The sequence below is a fragment of the Galendromus occidentalis genome, unplaced genomic scaffold (assembly GCF_000255335.2).
Source record: "Galendromus occidentalis unplaced genomic scaffold, Mocc_1.1 scf7180000077524, whole genome shotgun sequence".
In the NCBI taxonomy this organism is placed as follows: Eukaryota; Metazoa; Arthropoda; class Arachnida; order Mesostigmata; family Phytoseiidae; genus Galendromus; species Galendromus occidentalis.
In genome coordinates, this window is record NW_003805512.1 from 2178358 (window position 1) to 2202159 (window position 23802).

The 23802-nt window shown below is 50.5% G+C and overlaps 1 non-coding gene across 1 annotated transcript; it reads left to right on the top strand.

Annotated features, from left to right (window-relative positions):
- Positions 1-333: 333 nt before the first annotated feature.
- Positions 334-23340, top strand: LOC100907726 (uncharacterized). Its single transcript, XR_003777130.1, has 11 exons — positions 334-511; positions 9737-9888; positions 15646-15830; positions 16460-16616; positions 21235-21285; positions 21612-21863; positions 21978-22463; positions 22573-22773; positions 22927-23058; positions 23148-23201; positions 23308-23340. It is a non-coding gene; the product is annotated as an uncharacterized LOC100907726 (transcript).
- Positions 23341-23802: the final 462 nt, after the last annotated feature.

Sequence of the window (23802 nt, forward strand, 5' to 3'; positions counted from 1 at the left end):
AGCACCCCACTAGTACAGCAACCGTGCCAGTGTTTAGTTGCGCTAAACTGCCGCTCGCGGCGAGATTCGGGGCTGCGGTACTGCGGCGATTGAGTGACTGAGTGATTGGAAGATCGTGACTCCGAGGTACTGAAGTGCTTTTCCGAAATCTCAACAGCGGCTTCTGATGTGGTCGTGACTCGTGCATGAATGCTTCAAGACCGGCGGCGCCTCGCGTTTATCGGTAGCCGACCAGCATCAACGGGCAACTCTTACGAGAAAGCCTACGCGACCCCTTGAACTGTTCTTCGTGAAGTGCTATCGAGTCAAGGGCTGTTGTAGAGAATCGTCGAGATGAGACCAGCGTACTGTCAATGCCCCAGCCCGTTCTCTTCTGGATCAGAGACGGAAACCATTCCGAGCTGCTCCGAGTTATCGTTCTCATCCGGGAATCACGCCGTCTGGAGACCGCCGAATATCGATCTGATATGCCAATATTTAGATAACATGTGCACGCCCGAAATAGGAGTGGGTAAGTTCACAGAGAAGGGTGGAAGCAGCAACACTGCCGTTTGATATCGATTTGGAAATCCACAATCGACTTGATGGATGATCCTGGTGAACGAGAGTCCTAATTGAAAAATTATCCGACTGGGCGCCGTGTGCGCTACGAATCTAATGACTAATGACACATCGGCAGAAGGTAGGCGACATAAGCGATGCCTGGGGAGGTATATTCGGGACGGAAAGAAGACCACGACGGTAGTTACGTTGTTTTGAAAAGATCCGGACTCCCCATAGGAAATAGTTCGCTTCAAAATGCAACTGGGTGTGTTTCTGCTGCAACTGTGTCGGTCTGGTACGGACGGGATCGCTCCAGCTGTAGAGTCGAAGACCGTAATGTCAAGGCCGCGAAATATTTCGAAAGGTGCTTTCGTTTTCTTCTTTTGAATATATTCTTTGTATACATTTATGTCAACGATTCGACTCTAGCCGCGGTCACATAGCAGCTACCTCCTTCGAGAAGATCGCCATCAGTGTGCGGACGCACCATCAGATTTACATCAGGTCAAGCGTCTATCCGAAGCTTTCCTTTGGAAAGTGTCGATGGGTTCCACGCGAATAGAGAATCTGACGCCGAGCTGCAGCAACAGCAAACAGTGGTTTCGTCTGGACACGCCGCGACTACCGGGTGTCGCATGGAAAAGATTCTAAATTTGAAAAATGACTCCGGCCGTCCGACTGAAATAGCTGCCGGCCGGAAATTCGGAGATTAACGCTAAGAACTACTCAGGAAAGCGTTTAAGAAGCGTTCCGCTCTTTCGGTGAAATCGAAGTGCCCGCCAACTGACCTGACCGTCCCTGTGGATGATCGCTCTCACAAGACAAACGGTCGGCTTTGCAACTCATTTTTTGCTCTCCTGAGACCTTCGAGCAAAAACAAAATCCTGAGAGATCTCATCTGAGCAATTGTCTGTTGATGGTTTGTATAATTATTATTGCAAAAGGATTCTTTGGAGGCTGGAGCTTCTATTGAGTGACCGCTCACAGACATGGATGAGCTCAACGATCCAGAAGAAGCTTCCCGGGACCCATTGAATGCTCACAATGATGTACGCTGGAGAAATCAATGGATAAAAAGGAGCTTCCCGCAGGATTTGATGAAAGCTCGCAGATTCGATGATTCAATAGAGAGGGTCAAACGTCGTGAATCGCCGCTGCGGAGCTTCGCCGATATCGTCGTAAGACTTGGGTCACGACCTCTTTTGGCGAGCCCGAGACATAGCGGGGGAAAGCAATGGGGAGAACTAACTGCTCCGCTAAATGGGTATCATCTCCTACGGTACGCCTTCCCATCGTATCGATTGGCGTTTGTCCAATGACAAATCACAACGACCGTTTCAAAAACGGGATAACATTCAATTGACAATGTCGGTTGACCGTCCGATTTCCTGCTTCTCTACATCGTCTGAGATCGGTCGCACACGGCATTTGTATGACCGGAGGCGTTCCATATGTAGCGGTTTCGGACCTAGAGCTTATTTCACGCAGGATCGATAATACCGCTTGTCGAGAAGGGTTAACAATGGAAGTAGCTGGTGTCTCATGTGGAATAAAGTAGGATCCATAAATCCTTCAAGATGTGCGTCCGTCCGTCGCAGTCTATCCGAAGCCGGCCGAACGGTAACATCAGCTCGATTTCCGAACAAGATCATGGTTGAAAGCTGGGAAGCCGAAGACGAGGAACCAGCGAAGATTCAACGGAACGCGCGGGGTCTCATCCCTCCCGATTGGTCTGGCTCCGAGGCATACCCTTCACTTCCTCGTGTCGGAATTTGGTTACTCCATAGGCCATGCAAGGTAACCTCAATTCGGAATAATTCTTCCTATTCTCGGATCCGGATGGAAGAACCGTACGATCCCCTCATCTCGAGTATTCTCGCGCAATTTATCGCCACGCCGTTGGAGGCGAAAGTCTCGGTGCGTTTCCGTGGATGAGCCCCGGAGATAGGGAGATCTGTTCTGAAGGTCCTGGTTGTGTCACGACACGTGGTTCCGGGGGGAGGATCCGTCTGGCATCCGCTTGAGCAACAGGTGTCGTTGTGTCATTCGAAGGGACAGCCTACAGCCTGCTGACACCTCCGATCCCGCGTAATGTCCTCTCTGCCACGATTAATTGATCTTATACATATTCTGAAATGCTGGGTGAGCACACTGCGGCCGTCACATGTCGAGCGGGACCGGTATATCTTTATTCGGAATACTTCGGAGCAGCCAATAGCTTGCCTGGCTCTATTGTGGGTGACCCGAGGACAGAAGATGGGTGTTGTCGAATCTGTTGACGTCTTCTATCGGGGACTCCCGGAATCGCTGAAACTCGGACTAAAGCGAAAAAATCACGCTGACGGTTAGATCTGGCCCCTGAGCTCCGTCAGGTGTTCTGAAATCGCTCATCGCTGTGTAGATCGTTTTAAACGGCTATTGAACGAAGAAAAAGCAATGTTACAGACAATAGGGAAAATATAGCGTGCCAACAAATTGCTCCCAAATGACCGAGCTTCTTGAGCATTCCAAAAGTAATAAATTCATTCGTTTCAGCGGAAAAAAGCTGAGCAAAACGAAACGGAACCCCGAATTGGCTGTGGGAGGCTCTCTGCCGAAATTTTTACCTGAAATCCGGGCTTCGTCTCGCGTCTGAATTTATTCAGATTCATGAATGAATCAAAGCTCGAGCGTTGGATGCAGCCGGCGGCTCGATTGAGCGCACTATGGCCAAGCGCAATTATTTGAGACGGAAGGGGAATCGAGGAATTCCGCAGATATTCTGAAGATAGGTACGGAAAAAACAGCGATCTTAAACGAAAGCCCATTGACATTGTTCGATCGCACAAAGGGGTTGTTTCGCTTGACGCTGCTGCTCGTCACCGATTCCGCTGGGATCCCTTCCATGGGAACTTCGAAGAGTAATCCAATCTTTCGCTGGGCTTAATAGAGGCTGCATTCATGAGGTTGAAAAGATGATCCAAACTGTCAGCTCAGAGAAGCCTAAAGGGTTCATGCATCTGAGCGAGAGTAACTCGAGAAATGTCGTGCATTGGTGTGTAGATGGAGGTCTTCTTCTCATATCTGGCGCTTGGAAGTTCAGCCGCGAAAACAACAAACAAAAAGCCGTGGGTGTCCCACCATACGCTGTCTAGAGAGAAAATCAAGACTAAGAAGACAAAAATTTGAAGTGGGCGACGTCCCTAGTCGGATTGGAGCCGACCAGAAAGGCATCCAGTGAGCGAACGAGCCACCGACCAACAAGCAACCACTGATCGAGTGAATCATTTGCGTGCCATCTGGAGATAGGGAGACGGAGCCACTCGCGAGCTCGCGCTCCTTGAATATTGCCCTCTTGTTTTTTTGTCGACGTATCGTCGTCGCCGGTGCCGACGTCGACGTCCAATCATCGAGTAAATGATGTCCTGGCTGCAAAAAAAACTCTGCGAGACGATGCTTGCGAGTCTGTTGCATATCTGGTAACTGATCACCCTCCCCGATCAATCTCGGTGAAAAGCGATAGGTGCATTAACGCGAATATTCGGTCGGTCAATCGCCCGACCGCTCGCTCGAGATTGATCGGAGTAATCTATTTTTCGTTTCTTCCGCGGAAAACTTTTTCGACGAAGAGCGCTGATCTGAAGAAGCTGTTGAGAACAAAGTCTTGCGTTCACACTTTGGAGCTCATCTGATTGGCAGCTCTAGAAACGCTTATCTTATTTTTTCCGAGAGTCCCCGCCATGAGGCGCAGGTGCTCCACACTGGAATCAGTGCATGAGCTCAACGCTCAGCTGGTGGTCGTTCTCACCGTGTCGGCGAGACTGATTCGCTTTTTGATAGATCCTTAGTTTGGGGAGGATAATATTTTGCGTCCGACCTTGTCATTACGTCTCGGAGCGTATTTTCAGGCGTCAATCTTACGATTCCGTAGGAGGAAACAAAATTCTGTTGATCAGCGCGTGCGAGCTCGCGGGAAGGGCGACGCTTTTCATCGATCCTTGCGGCCGACGGATCGTCCAATAGGCTGACGAGCGTCTTGCCTCACGCCGAGCACTGATGTCACGATGTACAACGGCGAAAGAAACTGAGACATATTTACAGTAGGTGACTTGTATTTTGGAACCCCAAGATGATTCGCAGTCATTGAGACGAGTCAATCCCGGGGCGCTGCTCATTGCGGAGCAGCAGACGAGCAGAGAGGCTGCGATACGAGTTTGCGCGCACCGGGTCTGGACGTCTGGATTAGGCGGGAGACGCTTCAAATAGTCACCTCGGGACCACGGGTTCGGTGCGAGTTCCTGCGGGCGTTCTTGCCGTCAATGGCTCTCCCCTCATTAAAACTCGCGATCTTTCACGAAGAACGTTTTCACGAGGACAAGCTCCACGAGACCCCGATCTTGCTTCGGGGACACCGTCAAACCCACTCCGAACGCCACACAAGCCGCGGGCATCCTCGAAGAGACCTCCAGATCGTATCCCAACGCCGCGCCGCAGGCATCGGCACGCCACAGTATTCGAACCCGAGATTCCCTGCTTGTTGGAAAACAATTCACAAAATTTTGTGAACGTCCAAGCGATGACGTGCTAGACGCGCTAACCATCTCACAAGAGCGGGTCGAGCCTACATGGTCCCTGAACGTATTTCACGTGAGCCGACTAAGCTCGTAGCTCAAGTTTGTGTAGGAGAAACAAGATTAGACAAGAGTGAGCCGGTGGGTGCTACAATGTCATGAATATTCGTAGCCTTCGCGAGCATCTGACACGGGGAATTCGCTGAAGCCGTGACGAGAGCAGCGACGATGCGGCCGCAGCCACCGCCACCGCACTCAATCACTTCTGGACTACCGACAATGAGATGTTGATTGTCGACCCTTGATCCAACGTGATGTATGTACATGAGTTCGAGATGGTCCAATCGGATAGAGGAGCAGCGAAACTTCGAAACTTGCGGAATCCTCGCGAAAAATTCCATAGACGCCTACGGAAGTGAGGTCGTCCCCGTATTTCCTGCGACGAGGGCCTGACTTCTTATCAACCCGATGAAATTTCTGGGGAGGCTCATCGATTTTCTGCGTTGAATTCCGCGTGAAGCTCAAACATGGCACTCCCGAGCGAATTGTCAAACATGAAAGATGATCATGGTCGCTTCCGGGTGCTCGGGAAGTACCGCGATCAGCAACAACTAAAAAAGTTATGCACATGGCAGATATATCGATTTGGTTCGTGATCGGGTGGAATCATTCCATTATTATCGAACGAGGAATAGCGCCTCGATCAATATGGCTTCCCGGAGCTCACCTTCAGAACTCGTGATCTGCCCACTTTTGCCCGATCCGGATATTATTGTTAAGCCCGGACTACCACCCGATCCAAGGTCCCTCGGCGACACAATCATCTCATTGCGAATCATGACAAAAAATAATAGCACTCGGAGCATTCGCTGAAGATGAGATGTAGCAATCGCCTACAATAACGATGAGTCACAAGCTCTGGTCGCTAGGTTGTTCCGACTCGCGGCGCAATGGAACCCTGCCAGAGTTCCATCCAATCTCCGATCCGGCACGAGGAGTTCCCGCGACATTGGGGTTTATCTTCCCCAAAAGCGGTTCGCTCAGCGACAACTCGGGGCCGACAGACAGGGAGCACGAAATCGACGTGTGCGATCCGATGGCGAAGGGACGCGACGGAAAAAACAACAGATGAAGAGTCGAAAATGTCGAAATGTCTTGTGGCTGATTGGAGTATATTCAAGGATGAAAAGCAGAACGCCAGCGAGCGAAAAACGCGCATAATCGCCGTGGTCAGATGAGCTTTTTGATCGGACTGAGAGATTGTTTCCGTCAGCTGACCCCGCCCGCCCTCCTCCTGCCTGCTCGTTTGCCGCCCAGTCCGTCGTCCGCCCGCCCGCTCGTCTGTCTGGTGGATTGGCCGGCTGTCCGTTCAACTCTCAAAAACGGAGGGAGAATGAACAACAAGATTTTTCAAAACCATTATCCGAAATACTCATGAGATGGGGGAACGGATAGTTAGACCCTGAATTGCGCAATCGCCGCACGACCGTTCGCGTGGCGTCGTCTCATACTGGACTCTCCGGTACGTTCGACGCATCGAGCTGCAAGCGAGCGACCGTCGAAGCGACCGACGACCAACGCCCAGCCGAATGATTTCTGGATGGAAGCGACGCGAGCTTGATGGCGCAAAAATGCGTACTATTTCAAAGGCTCATTCTCGGTGAATGTTTAGGATAACAACCGTAAGCCGAAATGGCTCGTTTTGCCGTTCGGCCGCGCGTAGATCTCTCTCGTGTATTGTCTTCGGAACGAGCCACGGTCGAATGGATGGACAATTGGAAAAACAAGCAAAGTTTGCGAACAAACTGCATGTGATTCTTTCTTCGTTTTTCCATAATCTGAAACTCGTAAAATCTGAAATGCTGCGTCGATACTCAACTGCGAGTGCCCGCGGCAACACCCAGAAATTTTCAATCATCGAGGATCATCGACTTTCGAGGATCTTCTACACAGGTTTAGAATACTGTTGACTTGCTGTTCTGGGATGACTGGGAGTGAAGATACGCGGCAATTCCGAAAGGATCCGAGTTTCTGAAAGGATTGTCCCCGAACAAACCTCAGGACGGTCGACGGAACATATTCGGAGATCTGTCTTCACGAAAACATCATATACATACATGTTTGTTCTCGGCAAGGGGATTCGCCGAGACGATCATTCGATTGCGTCGGATTGCCGATAGCTTATTTGCGAGGGCCCCGTCTAGAATGTCCGCGAAACTGTTAAACGTTCCCGGTCTCGCGGGCGCGGAACAATAGAGCAGTGTTTTAGCACCTTTGTCTCGAACGGAATAGTTTTTGTGCTTCTCGCTGACAGCGCAGAGGGCCTCTGACGGTTCATCAGAGTTTCGTGACAGCATTCTGTGAGGATGCAGACAATGTTATGATGTAAGGATGCCAACAACTCGCCCAGCTATTCAGCCAGGCAAATGAGCGGGTGACCCGGGCGCCTGATACCGCAGGAACTCGGCGAGCGGTAGACGCCGATCATGGTTGTCCGATTGGCTTCGATCGACTGAGTGAGAGATGCGTTTGAGCGGGTTGCCGAATTCATCTTCCTTAAAATAGAGGCAGAAGATGAATTCGTCGACTTGTGAGATTCACGGGAAAGTAGACTGGTAAAATCATAGATTTTTCAAGAGTGGCCAAGATCTCGTCCCTGTTCCTTCGTTCGGTCGAACAGAGACCACGAGGAGCTGCAGAAAACCGACGCCGACGGCAGCATCGGGCGACGTGAAAGCTGACGGCTAATGATTGATGGGGTCTCATCGCAAGCTCTCGAAAGATTGCGCTGTATCAAAACTTGGAATGCGTTTCACATGACCACCTCTCTGCTGTCTGCGCAGATGATCCAGTCGCTGATGCTTGACGTAACCAGGAACACGCCTCGCTTAGAGGTCATCGACCTTCGATGAATTCGCCCGCTGAGGACGACTTGTCAGGCTGCTACGACTTGAACCCGTAATGACTGTCTGGAATACTCGGTCACTCGAGAGCCACTGGGCACCTGCCAAGATGATCCATCCGAGGAGGCTATGTGCAGGTTGAGTGAGCCGAGCCTGTGACCGATTCCGAGATCTCGCGCGTCAATGGGGCCCGGGGAGCCTCTTGTTGTCATGTGATGAAAAATCGCGGCGACGGAGTGTCGTATTGAATCACCAAGCAGTACAGAAGCAGAATAACGCACGTGCCCCGACCACCATCGCCCCGTCTGGCTGAATACGGTGCTCGCTAATTCGGAAGCAATTGACAAAATTACATTCCGTCATGTGCTTCTATAATAAGGTGATTTACGACAGCGAGCCAGAACTCTGCTCTGTCTACATGCGATTCCTTATCACGACAAGGAGACGGCGGCTGCGTTAGCAAGGCGCACCGTCTGGGAAATGCCATTCTTCAAGTCTGCTGTCCATATAATAGCTGTTCTATCTCACCACGTTATCAACGACGTCCCCGACGGGGTGCCGCTACTACAGATCTGAAGGTGAAAGATTCCAATGAACCTAAAGAACTCGGAGCTTCATTGGAAATAATCGCGGACCTTCGAGCGGAGCCTAGTTGCTTCGCCTCAGTCAGACTTGAGAGGATCAGTTGATGGCAAGCGATAATAATCGGTACCGCGGTCAGATCCTAGTTCTAGGCATGATCATCCTAATAAAAAGGAAACTGCGAAAGATGGAAATTCCATATTGTTCGGCGAGCCTCATCGATACAGTATAATTGGGTATCTTCAATGGGGAACCCGTTGCGATTTTCGGAAGATCAATGCGGGAAGAAAGTAAGGCAGCGTAGACGTCGCGGAAGGATCGCTTTTGACGCTTTGCCGTACTTCGAAAGTCGACACAGAATTCCTACCGGTTCTTCGAGCGACGATTCCATGACTGCCAAACATCGCCGAGAACTCCATTTTCCAACGAGCATTAATTCCTCGACATTCTTCGATAGTGAGACAGCTTTGGCGCTTTCAACAGCTACCGTTCCGCGGGAGCTCCTGCATAACGAGGGCTCCGATCGACCGGCGAGATTAATGTTTGACCGCAGATCGAACTCCGGGATGAATTCGTCGACGCAAACGCTAATGAGAATCATGAGGCCTGCGCGGTTCCGAACGCCGATACGAAGCACAAATGGTGAGGTCGGAAAGCGGAAAGCTCACCAGAGGGCTTGACAACCGTTTCTTTTTGGAGCTCCTCGTTCGATACAACCCGTCTGCTGTGGAACCACCGCGGCATAGTCGAAAATCGCGATGCATCGGAGCAATTCCGTGGTGGATGAGAAACTCGAATTTCGTCAGCTCACGGAGATGGGAAAACCGCCGTCAGAGCAATTGACAGGGTTTCAATCGTTGTCAAAAAACCTCGCTTGGTGATATTCGCATCGAGCGCTCCTCCGTTGGTGGCGTGTCAAGAAGTCACCCCATAATGTTCCAGGGCTCATCCGTTACGCTCGATTGGTGATCCTCTCGCACGCCTAATTCTGATGCCTCACATGGGTCTCTCAATCGTCTTCTGGAGAGGGGGATACAGAGTTTCCCCATCAGAGGGACTTTGCGCGAACGTCCCTCGAGCCGCTTATCGGATTAGCGCAGTGTGAGATTCTTTTGGACGTTTCCTTTTCGGACTTCTCTTAAATTTTTCTTCTTTCAGGAATATACCGTTGTCCTGCATACGTGTCCGACCTCGAGATGACCCCCATACGGGGCCCAGACCTCGACGGAGGAAGCTCAAACCTCGCCAGGGCCCACGGTTCCAATAGCCCATATCAGAGCGGACGTTCGCAATGCAACACTCTAAGTCGGGTGAGTTCCGGTGGGAAGACTCTCGTCATTTATCATTATCGATCCCTCCGTGGTCTTGAACCTCGCAGAAACAAGACCCCAACCGCGAGGAGCCGCGGCACGCGGCAGCAAGCGTAGACGAAGGAGGAAGGTTTAGAAGTCCGGCCGTCGCCGACACGCTCGCTTGAAAGTAACACGCGAGACGAGTCTACTATTATGGCGTGATTTCGAACGTTCCTTGATGTTTCCCTTTTTACGCCAGCACGTCTAAGCGATGACGGTCGGCACAGAACGTTTGAGCATGGCCTGCTTAAAATTTGCACATCGCGTCGGCCGCTCCGCGCGCACTGGTTGTGTGGGCGCTTGCCTTCACTACATGGTAGTAAGCGAATAGCGTTCACTTGGGCCGAGCCTCTTTAGCCGAGGAACTCAAGCGTGAAAGCGACTCGTGTTAAAATCAAACTTTCCTGAAATATGACTTCACTTTTCCGTGTAGCCTTCTGCCACACCGTCGGCAGCAGACGTGGTTCCCGGCAGTAGTCCTGTGACCACGTTACGATCTGATTGTTGAGTATGTTGCGATTGCTGATCCCTGGGTCTCCTTTCCGCGACTTTGAAGGCTGACATACCCGTCAGGAGATTTGTCTGTCTGTCCCTGGATTAGTGTCGAATTTTTCTCGTGTTTGTCGTTCGTTTCAACAGATTCTTCCCATCAATTCAGTCTGGATAGATATTCTCAGCCGTGATAGAAGGGGAAAGCACCGAGTCCTTGACAAAAATTCCCTCCGTCGCTTAGTCTCCGTAGTCTGAATTAGCATTCCTTGACTGCTTCATATTCATTTGATCAGGTGCTTTCGTCGGTAGAATACTGGAACATAAAAACGCCCATCGGAAATTACGGGACATGTCCATCAGGCCCGAAACGGAATGAGCCGTTCGATGCAAATGAACAAATTAACATGTTCCGCGGAACTTCCCTATTTGATTGCATTCGGTGGTGTGTCGACGAACGACTCGCTCGCGACGCAGGCCCCCGTCTCACCGGGGAAAGCTCCCTCAGGTGAAAAAGCTTCATAGGGGTTTGGGCCGCCGCATTCCGGCAGCCCGATCTCTCCTGAAGAATGAGTGCTCAATTTCATTTTTTCGAGTTTCGCGCCCGTGGAAAGTCAAGTGCGTTTGTCTTTCCCCCGCTCGCTGTTCAATCTTCTAGCGGTGATGGACGGATCGACTTGCTCGTGGGCGTGTACGAAGGATGAGCGCGGTCCAGTTACATACTGATCGTCTTTCCTCGACTTCTAAGAATATTACAAGACTGTTGTCAGCAATGGATGAACCCCTTCAGAGGCGAAGCCTCCAGCGACCACTGTTCGCTTCACGAGGCTTTGGTTTGTACAGTGTAAGTCCGAGGCAACGAGTGAAAACTCACGCTCGCATTTTGATCCGCTCCGTATGGATGCCCTTCAAAGATGGAAAACTTTCATTTCTACTGGGACTCCCAGCGTTGAATCCTTTGGGTAACTTTTTGGCGGACGTTACTCGATCGAGACCGCCTCGGACATCGGCAGATTGACAAGTACTATAGTATAAGCTGCACGTGGGAGTTGCTCAATACTGATTCACGAGCTCATTACATAATGACGGCCTAGCTGTATCCATGTGAAAATTTATCAGAACGATATACGGGTAGCTGTTTCTGAAGTGGACGGGACTCGATATCGCGTTCACCCCTACGGACGGATAAAACGGCAGTTGCAGATTCTCAGCATCAGGAGAAACATCTGAAAGAACAAGGACAGTCGAAACCCCCTCGTAGCGTCGGAATCGACAAGATACAAATCGCGAGTCTATCAGACTTTCCATCAATCACTCGACATCTCCGCGTACCCTTGTGGAATCGTTGAGCTCTGAAATCTCGGAGTCTGATCCATGAGCTAGACGAAATTTATGGTGCGGGCTATGTGGACCATTCACATCGTCAAACACTGGGAATTTCATCAGCAGTGTCCTTGCCCATCGACTAAGTCTGGGTCACGTTCGCGAAGATCGAAGATGAAGATTCTACAGACTTGTGGGTGGACAGTTCTCGTTCCGAGCGTTGGTCAACCGCTCTGTCATTCGACAAACCGCTGCTGCTGCTGCTTCGGACCGCTCGTTGGCAGATCGTTGCAACGATGATCGGCTTTCCGGCTGCTCGACTCCGATTGGAGAGAGGCTCATACTGAGACTCATCCAGAATGGAATCCCCGTAGACCCCTCTTGGGGGATGTTCCATTTCCCTCTTGCTGGAACTTCGCAGCTCTGGAATGTTGCTTCCTTTCGGCTTCGGACGGAGCTTTATTGAGATTCTGAATCCATTTTTTAGGGAGCGACAACTATGTCTTTCTCTGAGACTTCGTCAATATTCCAATTCGTCCCAAGTCGATTTCTGGAGGCAGTAAAAAAGCCTCAAACTGCGGAGACGGCTTCAAACCTCTGGCAAATGTCAACGACGATAACATTCTAGCGGTCACCGAATCTCCGGGTCAAATGAAACGTCTTTCGGGAAGGAAGATGACAACGGAAGGCGATTCAAGTTAAAATGGACCGAGTCGGAAACCGCGCGTCACCAGGATCGAGAAAACCCGAGCTGTAAAAAAGCGTGTTTTTCATTTTTTCCTTCCTCAACGCTATTGATTGTGGGGTAGGGGCTGGTCGGATGTTGGATGAACGATTGGATGAGCGAGTGCACGAACAGATGGATAGTCGGACGTTGAGGAAGCCGTTCACACGCGAGCAGCTTTTTTTTATGACAATTTAAATCGTCAAAGTTCTAGAAGCACGCTAGCCTTGCCGCATTGCTTGCTTCTCTGATGGAGAGGCGCGTCTGTGGTACTCCGGCTTTTGTTCACCTACACTTCTCAGAGTCATCAGAAAAGTGTCGATGCAATCGGCATTTACGCGAAAAGTTGATCACTCTTCGAAACGATTGAAAGGAGAAAATATTGTTGACAGCTATCCGCTCTTTCGGGTGTGAGCGATAATCATACTGATTATGGTTTTTGATGGGAGCTATCAAACATGCGAATCGAAGACTGAAATTAAACGTCACAAAAAACGCGCTGCAATGCATTCCCCCTGATCGTTGAAGTTTGCAGTCGATCAGCCAGACCATGAAGACGCCTGACGGAGCTGGTAGCTTGCTGCACATGATTCTGATGCCGCTCCGCGTAAAGCGTGACGAAGAATCAAATCAGAACACAAGGGAGGAACGGGATGGATGCCGCGTGCACATGTCCACATCAAGACCGGATAGATCTGCGGCCATTTTTCCCGAGTCGGCCGGACAAGCGGGGTAAACTATCGAAGCTGCGACCAAACCCGCGAATTTGATGTAGATCGCGGAAAATCCGAGCGTACCATCTACTCGTAGCTTGTCAAAAACCCGCTTTTTTCCTCGGTTCCGTTTTTTCTTTGTTTCGGACGGGACAGCCAGAGTTCGTGATCGTCTGACCAGCATCGAATCAGATCATCAGCGATCAATCGAATTTTCCTTCGCTCCGCGAATGACGATACTTTTGTCGCTCATAATCGACAGAGTTTCACTCTAATTCCTTCTTCTCCTCTCCTCTGATCGTGTTCTCGTGTGAAGAACGCTTCCTCGCTTCTCTTCGCAGACTTTCGCGGCAGGCATCAGGCGCCGTAAATCTGAGAAGTCTCTCCAGGGAAGTTTTGAGCTCAAGTACCGGCCTCCATGGATTTCGGGGGTCTGGAAGACCGGTTTCTGCGACATTCAAGAGTCCAGCTTCGCATTAGCGAGACAGGGAATGTCTGAGGGCCTTCCCATCGTTTGCAGTGCTCCGAAGGCCGAAAAGAAGCCTCGTTGTGTGGTGAATAGAAAATGCCGCGTTGTCTTTCGTAGTAAGAGGGCTGCGAGTGATTCTGAAACTCTCCGGAACAAGGGAAATTATCCCATAGTCTATCCCAAACACTTGTCGTTGCGCCTAACATCCGCCCGGTGACCAATCAGGCGGAGTATTCGTGCTGTGAAGCACCCTCATAATCGACGAAAATGAGGCACCTATGTGGTCAGGGTCTTCTGAAAACAGTGCGCGGTTGAGTGTCGACGATTCCGACAAGTTGGGAAATTGTATCGTCAACGGAGAAAGACGGAAAGTTAAAGCGGCATCGGTAATTTGGGGTAAACGATTGAGCCTCCTCGTATAGCCTTGGTCGCGCATGGTGTTACAACCCTGGGCCGAGATCTGGCTCGAGAAGCGGCAGTCACAAATGGCGCCTCTCTGCCCTCACGAGATTCACGCGTATCCCTCGAAGACGAGGGAGATCTGGGCGATTGTTTTTTCGTCGGATGGTTCGCCTCCGCAATCTCGGTGGCTTATGATGAGTCTCGCCTCACCTGTATGTATGTATGTATGTATATATGTCTATACACTCATTCTTCACTTCCATCCTTGCTGCAATGGCGGAGTCAGCCGGTCCATCGGTTCTCCGGTCAGCCAGTCACTCCGGTCGACTCAAGTGGGCATCGGGCGAGTGGGTAGTCTTCGATGGGGGCTTCTGGCAGCGATCGAACAGTCAGACTATGGAATTGTCGATGCCGATGCAATTGCTTCCAGAAGAGACATATACCACCGTTGCCGAAAAGCACCGACTCGCAGAAGATCCCGTAATCGGTGCAGCCTCTTGGGCGGTGATTAAAGACCTGGCAATTATGGATATCGAGAGGAATACATGGATGGCATCAGCGAAAAGGGTGTTGTCATGCAGAAGGCCGGCGGATGAGCATTATCAGGCGGCAGGATCCGGAACTCGGATGCTCGAAAACAGTGCATATAAGTATAACATTAAGATTTCCCTACCCCTCCCTCGATTCCGTGGTCGCATATTCGATGTTTGCCCCCGGGTTCTACCTCAGATCACACGTCCCGCCAATTAATCCTTAGGTCTCAAGAAGCAACATGTCTTTTTCCATTATCAATCAATCCTTATTCAAGGCGAATCGTGAAAGTCTAGAAATATTCTGATCGAGTGTAAGAATGGTCGGCCAGAGTGCTTGCGACACATAGGGACACCCGTTCGCTTAATTGTATTGTGAGCTAATGAGTAATGAGTTTTCGGTGCGGTCAATGAATGAAATTGTGATAGGTGTCCCGTCAGACGCCCCGTCAAGTATAACGTCGGAGAAGAGCCGCTCCTCTTCGAAATGCGTTTTTGACGACACGGAACATAGCGATGCGTCGTCGGTCCTTTACCGAAACGCGTGTTATTAGCACGGAAGGCGAGAAAACGGCGTAGGTTCCCAAAAGGTGTCTAAATAATACACACCCTCTACTAGATTCGTCGGGTCGCTCTACTGGGAAAGCCGACGTCACGACGTTCTCGCCCTGAACAATCCCAAAAGTTTCTTCAGTCCGAGGATGCGGAACTGAATGAGGGAGCAATGGATTTATTCTATAAGGGGAAAGAGAAGCATTCATGAAGTTTTCGCTTTCGCTGTCGACACTGTACGGGTGTATATCAAATTTCATTAGCGCTGTACGCCAAAGTGAGCCAGCCCATTTTTCCGCGAAATCCGTCATAACGCCGAGCGGAACTTCGACACTTCTGATCACTCTAGATGATAACCTTGCCACTAGAAGGTCGCAGACCCCTCGAGATCTAATGATTGGGAATCGCGTACAGAAAACCTCCTATTATTATTATCATCGCAGTCGTCGTTGTTTCTGCTACTCAATACGGTTTTTGATGAGTTCAAATACTGACGAATTTCCCTATTTTCAGTCGAACAATCCCCGGCCGCCATACCTCGCCGCGACTGATTACATCTTCTACATAAAGAGGCAAACAGCCGCTTGCCAAGCAGCAATGAAGAGTACTGACGCGCACGAAGCGTCAATGGAGGAGCTCACAAACTTCACGGACCTTATGAGACGACTCAAAGACGATTTGAAATCTTCTTACAGCAGGTAAACAACAGAGAGCGAACTTCAAGAGTCACTTTTCCTCCTATTGAGGAAGAGTGATTTTCATTTTCCCCGCAGAGGCATCGACTCTTTGTTCTTGCTGTCTCGGATGGTCGCTTGTGTATTCGAAGGGAGCTGGTGGCGTTGGGGAAACCGGTCAGAAGACAGATGCCAACAGTAGCCGCTGTCAAACATTGACTACGGGATAGCGACCCCACCCCATGACTAACGGTTCTGAAGTCATTCGCCTCTGACTGACAGAGACAAGCAACCTTGCAAATTGGAATCGAAGTCCAGTAGCACATAAATACGACTCGGAACGCCTTCAAGATTTCTGATTGATGTCTCGATAGTGATATCCTCGAGTCCCTACTCAGAATCGAAGCGTGATGAGCTTCGTTTCTAAGCGGGCTGCGTTCACAGGCCGTCGTACCGAAAAAAAAAACAGTGGTCAAGCCAGGAATTCGCGTCTGATATAATGCCGTCGAGAGAAGGCGTCATTCATCTCGATGTCCCTCCACTATCGGGCCGTCCAAGAAGTGCTTGTCAGAGTGCCGAGAGCCCATCGGGGAGATGCTTAGGGGCCCGATGGGTCGCTGGGTTTAAAATTGATGATTCCTTCTTTTCCCCAGCTTCGTGGAGGAGTTTGCCGTGGAACCGAGCGAGGGAGTCAATCTCCTGCTGGACCTTCTGAAGATCTACAGAAGGGGAAATCAACAGGAACATCTAGGCCACCCTCTTACGTTGAGGAATAACAAGGACCGACAGCACATCATGAAGAAAAACATGGTGAGTTACAATGAAAGCTAGAGCTGCTTTTCGAAACGGGTCGATAGTTTTAGGTCGCGACATTGTCGGATTCAAGCTTCCATCGAAGACTGGAGGAACAAACTCCCGTGCGGTCGACCAATCGGTCGATCAGCAAGCCCGTTCGGCAAGCGGCTGATCACCAATAAAAGAATATCGGGTAGCCGTAAAGTATTGGATAGTCGTATTACATAAGGGAAGAAGAGAGACCTGTCATGAAGATGTTACATCTTTCATCGTTCCGTCAAGGAAGTCGCGAGGGAAATGTCACCAAACCCTTCATCAGTCAGAACACTCGATTGCCTGATAATTGTGCTCTACATAACTGCTCGGAACCGTCAGACCTCGGGGCGCTTCGTCGATGCTACCCCTTGCTGCCGGATCGGAAACCGTGAACGACTCTGACTTCGCGTTCTGCGGAAGATTTGCTTTGGATGGATTATCCAAAAGTTAATTATCCAGAATGATTCTCGCTATGCGGCGGGATGTGGGGGGAGGGCATGTTCCCATCCGACCTCTGTCTGGTACTTCCGTGGATAAAGTCTGGCTGTGCTCGAGATCGCCGACTGACACCCAGCCGGCCGGTCAAAATGAACGCAGTCTCAGAACGATAGGCGGGAATGAATCTAAGACTTCTTGATGAATCGTGACGCTTATTTTAAGTGAGCAGATGTGATCGGAAACGCGGTAGCCTTGATTGCTTTCTCCCACTCAGGCGGTGCGCCATTTGGTGCAGAAGTGACAATTCGATTTGGTCCGATGCTCGATCATGTTGTCGCTTTGCTTGTGTGTGTTCTTTTCTGACTCCACAAGCCAGAGCAATTATCGTTTCACCGCCAGTCAGTTTTGCGTCCATGCGGCCAGAGAAATGTATCGAGTGACACTCAACTATAAGCCGCTCAATCATACGTCGATTGTCCCCGAAGCCAGAACGCAATCCTCATGGGGGGCGATCGAAATCCGAACGTTCACTCCAATCCTGCAAACAATTCCGATATTTCTGGGCGCGCGAGTGTTCTGATTAATTTTAGGATCAGCTCCGGATGCCCAGAGGTCAGGAGCGCGATTCTCGTTTCATCATGTACTATTTTCATAAGCTCCGTAGGCGGTGTCGGTGATTGCCTTCTCGATTCCTGCCAAAGAGCGCCTAGCGTGAGGTTCTCGTGGGCCGACTTCCCCTGAAACGAGCTGTGAAAAATAGGTCGTATAAAATAAATATCGGTGATTGAATTACTTTGATCGATACCGCTCTGTGGGGCGCAACAGACGATATCCGGGCACAACACCCGAAACTGAGCGGCGGCGTTGAAGACCTGCTTCGGAAAACGTGGATACTGTCTCAATGCTTCGTGTTAATGGAGTTAATGAGGCCGACAAGCTTCAATTGAAGCGTTCGGAAGTGACGACAAAATCTAAGCGTCGACCTCGCCCAATCTGATCGGCGTTTATGGAAGTAACTCTCATTTGTTCGAAGAGGATCTTCCCGTTGAAAATCCCGCCTTATCGGAAACAAGCGAAGGAAGTCGAGCGATTTTAATTTATTTCGCCTTCAGAAATTCGGCCGAGCGTCAAACACGGTTTTCCCTGCTTGTCTCCGCCTATACGATGGCTTTTCCCCGTTTCCTGGCTTTCCTCGTCCGTGAACGGAGTCATCTGCTCTTGAATGCACACTCTCGGGGCGAAGAGGAGGGGTGTGGAGAAAATGCCATCGAATGAATTCGATTTGTTCACAGGCTTTCGGCCCTTTCTCGTCGCCAACCCACCACGACCGAAGTGGCCATCCGATTCGGCTGTGATATTTCTATGGGTCCGTCAAGGTTTCGATCTGACTGAGCTTAATGAATATAATCTAATATCCGCGGAACTAATCGATGATTCTGATTGAAACGACATTTGGCGGTGCGGACCGAAGAAACGGGGAGGAAGATTCATGACTTTTCTCCCGTGGAAAATGAAGCTACGAACTCAGTGACACTATTCCGTCGCCCACAAAGAGATACTATCACGATGGCATGACTTGACTCGGCATCGCGTGGCATGGCTCGGAATTCTCGGTTCACGGCGGCTGTCGGTGACGCCATTTATCAGAACGCAACATTCAGCGCAAGCCCGGCACGGAGCGCTGCAGAACCCTTCCCGTGAGCCCTTTTAGAGAGGCAGTGGGAATCTATTATGGGACCCGGGAAAATCGAGGAACTGACCTCCCTGGATATTTCTCCCGGGAATCTCGGGAATTCGCTGTACCCTGTAGCCTCCCTCTGATGAACGGATTCTGCATCGACTCGCTCTGCTCGATGCGGCCGATCCTTCTTCCGTTCCTTTGTGGACGCGAGCTTCGCGGGTCCGAACTGCATCGACTGGGAAGACGGGTTTCTCTCTCGAGTCGAAGTTTCCCTTTTGATCCGTGAGCTCATGAGAAACTCTAGTGTATGGTTGAAACGACTCGAGTATCTAATATTACCGATCATATCAGACGACAGTCATACGACATCGATTCCAAGCGGACAACCGCTTGAATTCAAGCACTACTAGACGATTATGTATTTTGACACCGAAAACATCGAAACGCAGCTACGGGCTGATTCTTTTGAACGATTTCCCACGATCCACATAAAAGTCACAAGCGGGAGCCGATTGACGGTTCCGCGGGCTTCACTCTCCTTATCTGCGTATTGACACCGATAAGCGAGCCGTCCCGGGTCCCGGCCATCAACTCAAATCAATTTCTACGCAATCGTAAACGGGGCTCTCAAAGAAATCGTCTCGAGGTGAATGAAGATAGATAAACCATTATTATTCTTGGAGCTGTAGACAACAAGCGGTGGAGAACATCGAATTTCGATGGGTGCGGGCACGGAGAGGGGACCTTCGGAAGCTGCTCGACGCAACGTGACTCAACGCGTTAAAGAATATCCCCGGGAGGATGAGGTGCATCTCTTGCTGAAATCGAACAGCACGTTGTCGATCCGTCTCGCCAGGCGGGAACCCTGGACCGACTCCATTCATATCGCAACGTCGCGGCTAGGGACCGTCTGCGTCGACCTCATAGTCAGCTATCCGAAACGGTCGACCTATGTGGCTTCAACCTACGAAGGAAACAATACGAGAATCGATGTTGACGCTTCTGCGATTCGTCAGGCATAGATGGCCGAAGGCTGTCAACCGCCTGCCGGCCTGGTTATCGGGGACGAAGATCCACAGACAATCGATTAGCACGCCTCGGGATTACGTTCGACGGTCTGAGCGATCGTTAATACGCAACCATAGAATCCATCAGGCTACGCCGGATACAAACCGAATCCGAATCTGTTCCAGCAGTTCACTGATACTCGCCGCTTGGATCTTTGATCCGTATTCCGCATTCCGATGGCGAATCGTATCGCAATTCATCCTCGCAACCCGCCCACAGCGAGCATTAGCTTTATTGTTACTGTCCGACTCGACCTTTTTCAGTGTTGCTGGGATAATGTAGCTCATCCTGCGATTCTATTTCAACACGAGTTGCGTGATGAGAAATTCCGAAAGCGAAAAGCTCTCGACGGGGATCTCTCGGCAAGCCGAGCGAACCCGGAATTCATCCCCGATTTTTGCGCGCTGCCGCGATATTCTCGCTGAACTTGATCAAGTTCAGTTGCTGTTTTTGTGATCCGGGATCGTGATGCCGAAAAGGCAGCCAACATCTTCTGATATTTCATTCTTTTGTTTCTCTGTGGTCTAATTCTGTGGCGAGGGGCCGGGTGTGGTGGCGGCGGTCACGGCATCGTCGACGAGGGGGAGTATCTGGAATCATCTCCGCGCGCAATGATCTCGCCTCGTTACGAGCAGCGCACACGGTGTCTGAGCACCGATGGCACGAGAAGTACAATGCGAAACTCGCCTATTCCGCCACTCCTGCGTTGATAGATATATCGGAAATCTGGAACACGTCCCCGAAATAAATACGATGACGATGCAACATGGCACAAGCACACATCGATGGAAAAAAGTGGGAGGTAGGGAGATCTTCCGAGCACTTTTTCTGTACCATCCCTCATCCTTCCCTCGCGGAGCCGAGCTCGACCGAGTCTGACGAAATCTGCTGGGTCTTCCTTCGAAGCGTCTCGGTCGAGGCGGGCATATGAGTTCTTCCTTCTTTGAGCGGCTCTCGGTAATGGGTTACGAGTCCAATCAAAATGGCTGGAAATCGTTGCGAGCGAAACAAATTACAAGATCGAACAACGAGACGGGCCGTTTGCTTTCCGAAAATATGACCGCTGGAGTCGAGAACAAATTACAGCGAATTTCCAGATTCATGACCACGCCTCCACAACCGGGCTAGTGGGAGTTTGATCCAAGAGAAGATCTATTGGATTTTCATTCAATAGGCCAATTTATATTTCTACGAGTGGAAGGCGAGCCGCATCTCAATCTCGAGATGAGCTGAATCCCCGGCATCATCTCGCTCTGATCGTTATCGACGTCATCACTTAAAGATATCCGGGCGCGCAGCGATGATCGGGCGCGGCATGAATTCCGGCTCCACCGGAGAAAATACAGAATAAGTCACCTCCCGATCGCAGGGATGATGAAGAGAAAGCAGTAACAGAGTTTCCTGTTGCAGTCCGAGGAGCTCGATTGCATCGAATGCATCTTCTATACGCTTCGTTGCAAGGTGAGTGATTCATCAGCTCCGACCCCAGAGTCGGGGGAAATAGCCCCGAATAGTAATAAGATAGGCAGTGAAAACGAATGAGCGAGAGATCTTATGGAATCCGTCGGGCTTTGTGGAATGAAAGGACACACGCTCTGGCGGCTAGAATCGCATCACTAGATCAAGCGAAAAACGTTGTGGATTCTCGAATCGCCCCGAATCCCGTGAGGTGGAGATCTTAGTTAGCCGAATGAGCTGAGAGATCCACAGCGAGACGCCGCTGCTTCGCTCTCCCAGGAGCTCCGATGCCTGATTACTGATGAATTTCCTTTGTTTCATTTGAACAGAAATCGCTCACGAAGCTCGTTGCTCACTCAAGCGGGATGACATCAGTTGCGTCTTCGGTCATGTCAACTTGTACCACTACAAGGAAACTCGCCCTTCAGCTGATGTCACGAGTCATTGAGGAGCATCCCGCTGGATACCAGAAAGTCATGGACTCAATATCAGCGGTTCGCGTCATCCACGGAGAAACGGTCCGCTTCAAGTTCCTCGTGTCCATGTTGCTTAACAGAAGCAAAATGGCTGCTGGTTTCGAGGTGAGACAGGCGTGCTATTCCGACTGCTCACTCAGAAGATTTAATTCACGACAGCTCAATATGGTTGCCAACAACGATGGGACCCCTCCAGCGGAATAATTTGGTTTCTTTCAGCTCGCTGCACTTCATTTCCTGAACTGTGTACACACCTACACACCGACAGCTTCTGACAAAATTCGTATACAGAACGAGTTGGACGAGGCTGGATTCGACGTTGCTGCTCTGGAGAAGAATCTTTTCGAGAAGGGGTTTGCCGCACAGGATCCTGTCTGGGACGAGGTGCGCCGATGGAAGGAAAACTTTCTGAACGTGGAGCACGCTCTAGCCGAGAGAAAGAAGATCAAAAACGAAAACACGAAGCTGAAAACTGAGTTGGACCTGCTACGACGAGCTCTGAAGAGACTCGAGGTCGACAAGATTTCCTTGATGACCATCGAGAAAGAGCTCAAAGAACGCTGCGAGGGTCTCGAGCTGGAAGTTTGCGCTTTGAGGAAGGCGGTCCCCTCGAAGGCATCATCTGCCAAGTCTTCGGACACCGAAGACTCGGACCACAGCGACAATACACAGGGAACGACGGACTCTGGGCGCTCGAGCTTCAAGGTATGATATGTCGAATGAATCTCCGACTCGATCAGCGATCGTCGCATCACTTCCAAGGACGATCGAACACAAAGGAGCAACGGACGTCAGTTCTCTACACGAATTCTAGGATTACGCGCATCGGAAAATTCGAGCGTCCTCGCGGGCAGGCACCTCCGCATCTTCAGGTTCCGCAGCCGCCTCGCCCACGGTTCAGAGCCCGGATCATCAACAATCGGACAGCGGAGACGAGGAAGCTGATCTCCTCCAGATTCCCACCATCCGGCCTCCTGAAGGATTCGCAACTGACCTCGACGAAGCCGTCGTTGTGGTGAGCTTCGAAGAAAGATCTCGATGATCATCATCAGTTTTTTTGGAGCTTGCATGTTAATCCTACTTGAAATGCCGGAGAGTCAGGGGACTGTCTGGCAAACTATCGATTATGTGGCGAGGGAGGAAAACTAAGGAGCGGTCGAACTTGCAGGAACCGTCAAAGGTCTCCGTCGTCGGCTACGTTGAGAAGGGCTCGGAGAGCCCCGCGGGCACTCATGCACCAAGAACGCTGAAGAATGATACAGATCTTGATTGGAATTATCCGATCATCCCGGAACCAAAAGTCTTGAGCTCGCGTCCCCCGTCTCGAGCTCATTCAGCGACGTTCTCGGTTGCGTCAAGCTCAAACGCTCGAACGATGTCCATAATAAGCAATTGTTGAACAAGGAGGCTTTCTCGAATGTGCAGCAGCTGTTCACAATCGAGGTTAGTTCACGACACTTTTCGGAGCTCCTATTTGTCATGAGCGACCTCCGGAAGACCACAGACGGGCCCGAGTTATGCTATCCGACTCAAGACTGATATCCGACAGGTGTCATTCGTATTCCTCGTGGGCCGCAATTAGATCTGACTAAGCGCACCCGAATCTCCGGTAGGTCACGAGGCTCCCAAGGCCCCTTCACCAAATGAGCATTCTGGATGTACATATAATTATTATAGGTAAAGACACTGTAGTTCCCCCCTCGATGATCTCCTTCTCCCATTCCAGTCGCAGAGAATTGCAGTGCTCGAGAAGAACATCTAGAAGATTGCAGAGAATTACGTTGGGATTACCTGTTTGCGAGCTCAAGCAGGCCGATCTCGCGAGATTTTCGTCACAGCCACACGCAGCCTTGCCAGCCACCCTCTATTTATTACTATGTATATAAAGTTCAGATAATTACTTTCGGGAAGGAGCAGGGTCATGCCAAGTAGTTATTTTTCACCTGTAAATGTCACTTGATCATATCAGAGAACCATGAGAGAGTATTCATTTTATTCCTTTAAGGTCATGAATAAAAGAACCATGCCGAAAGATGGGTGTTTC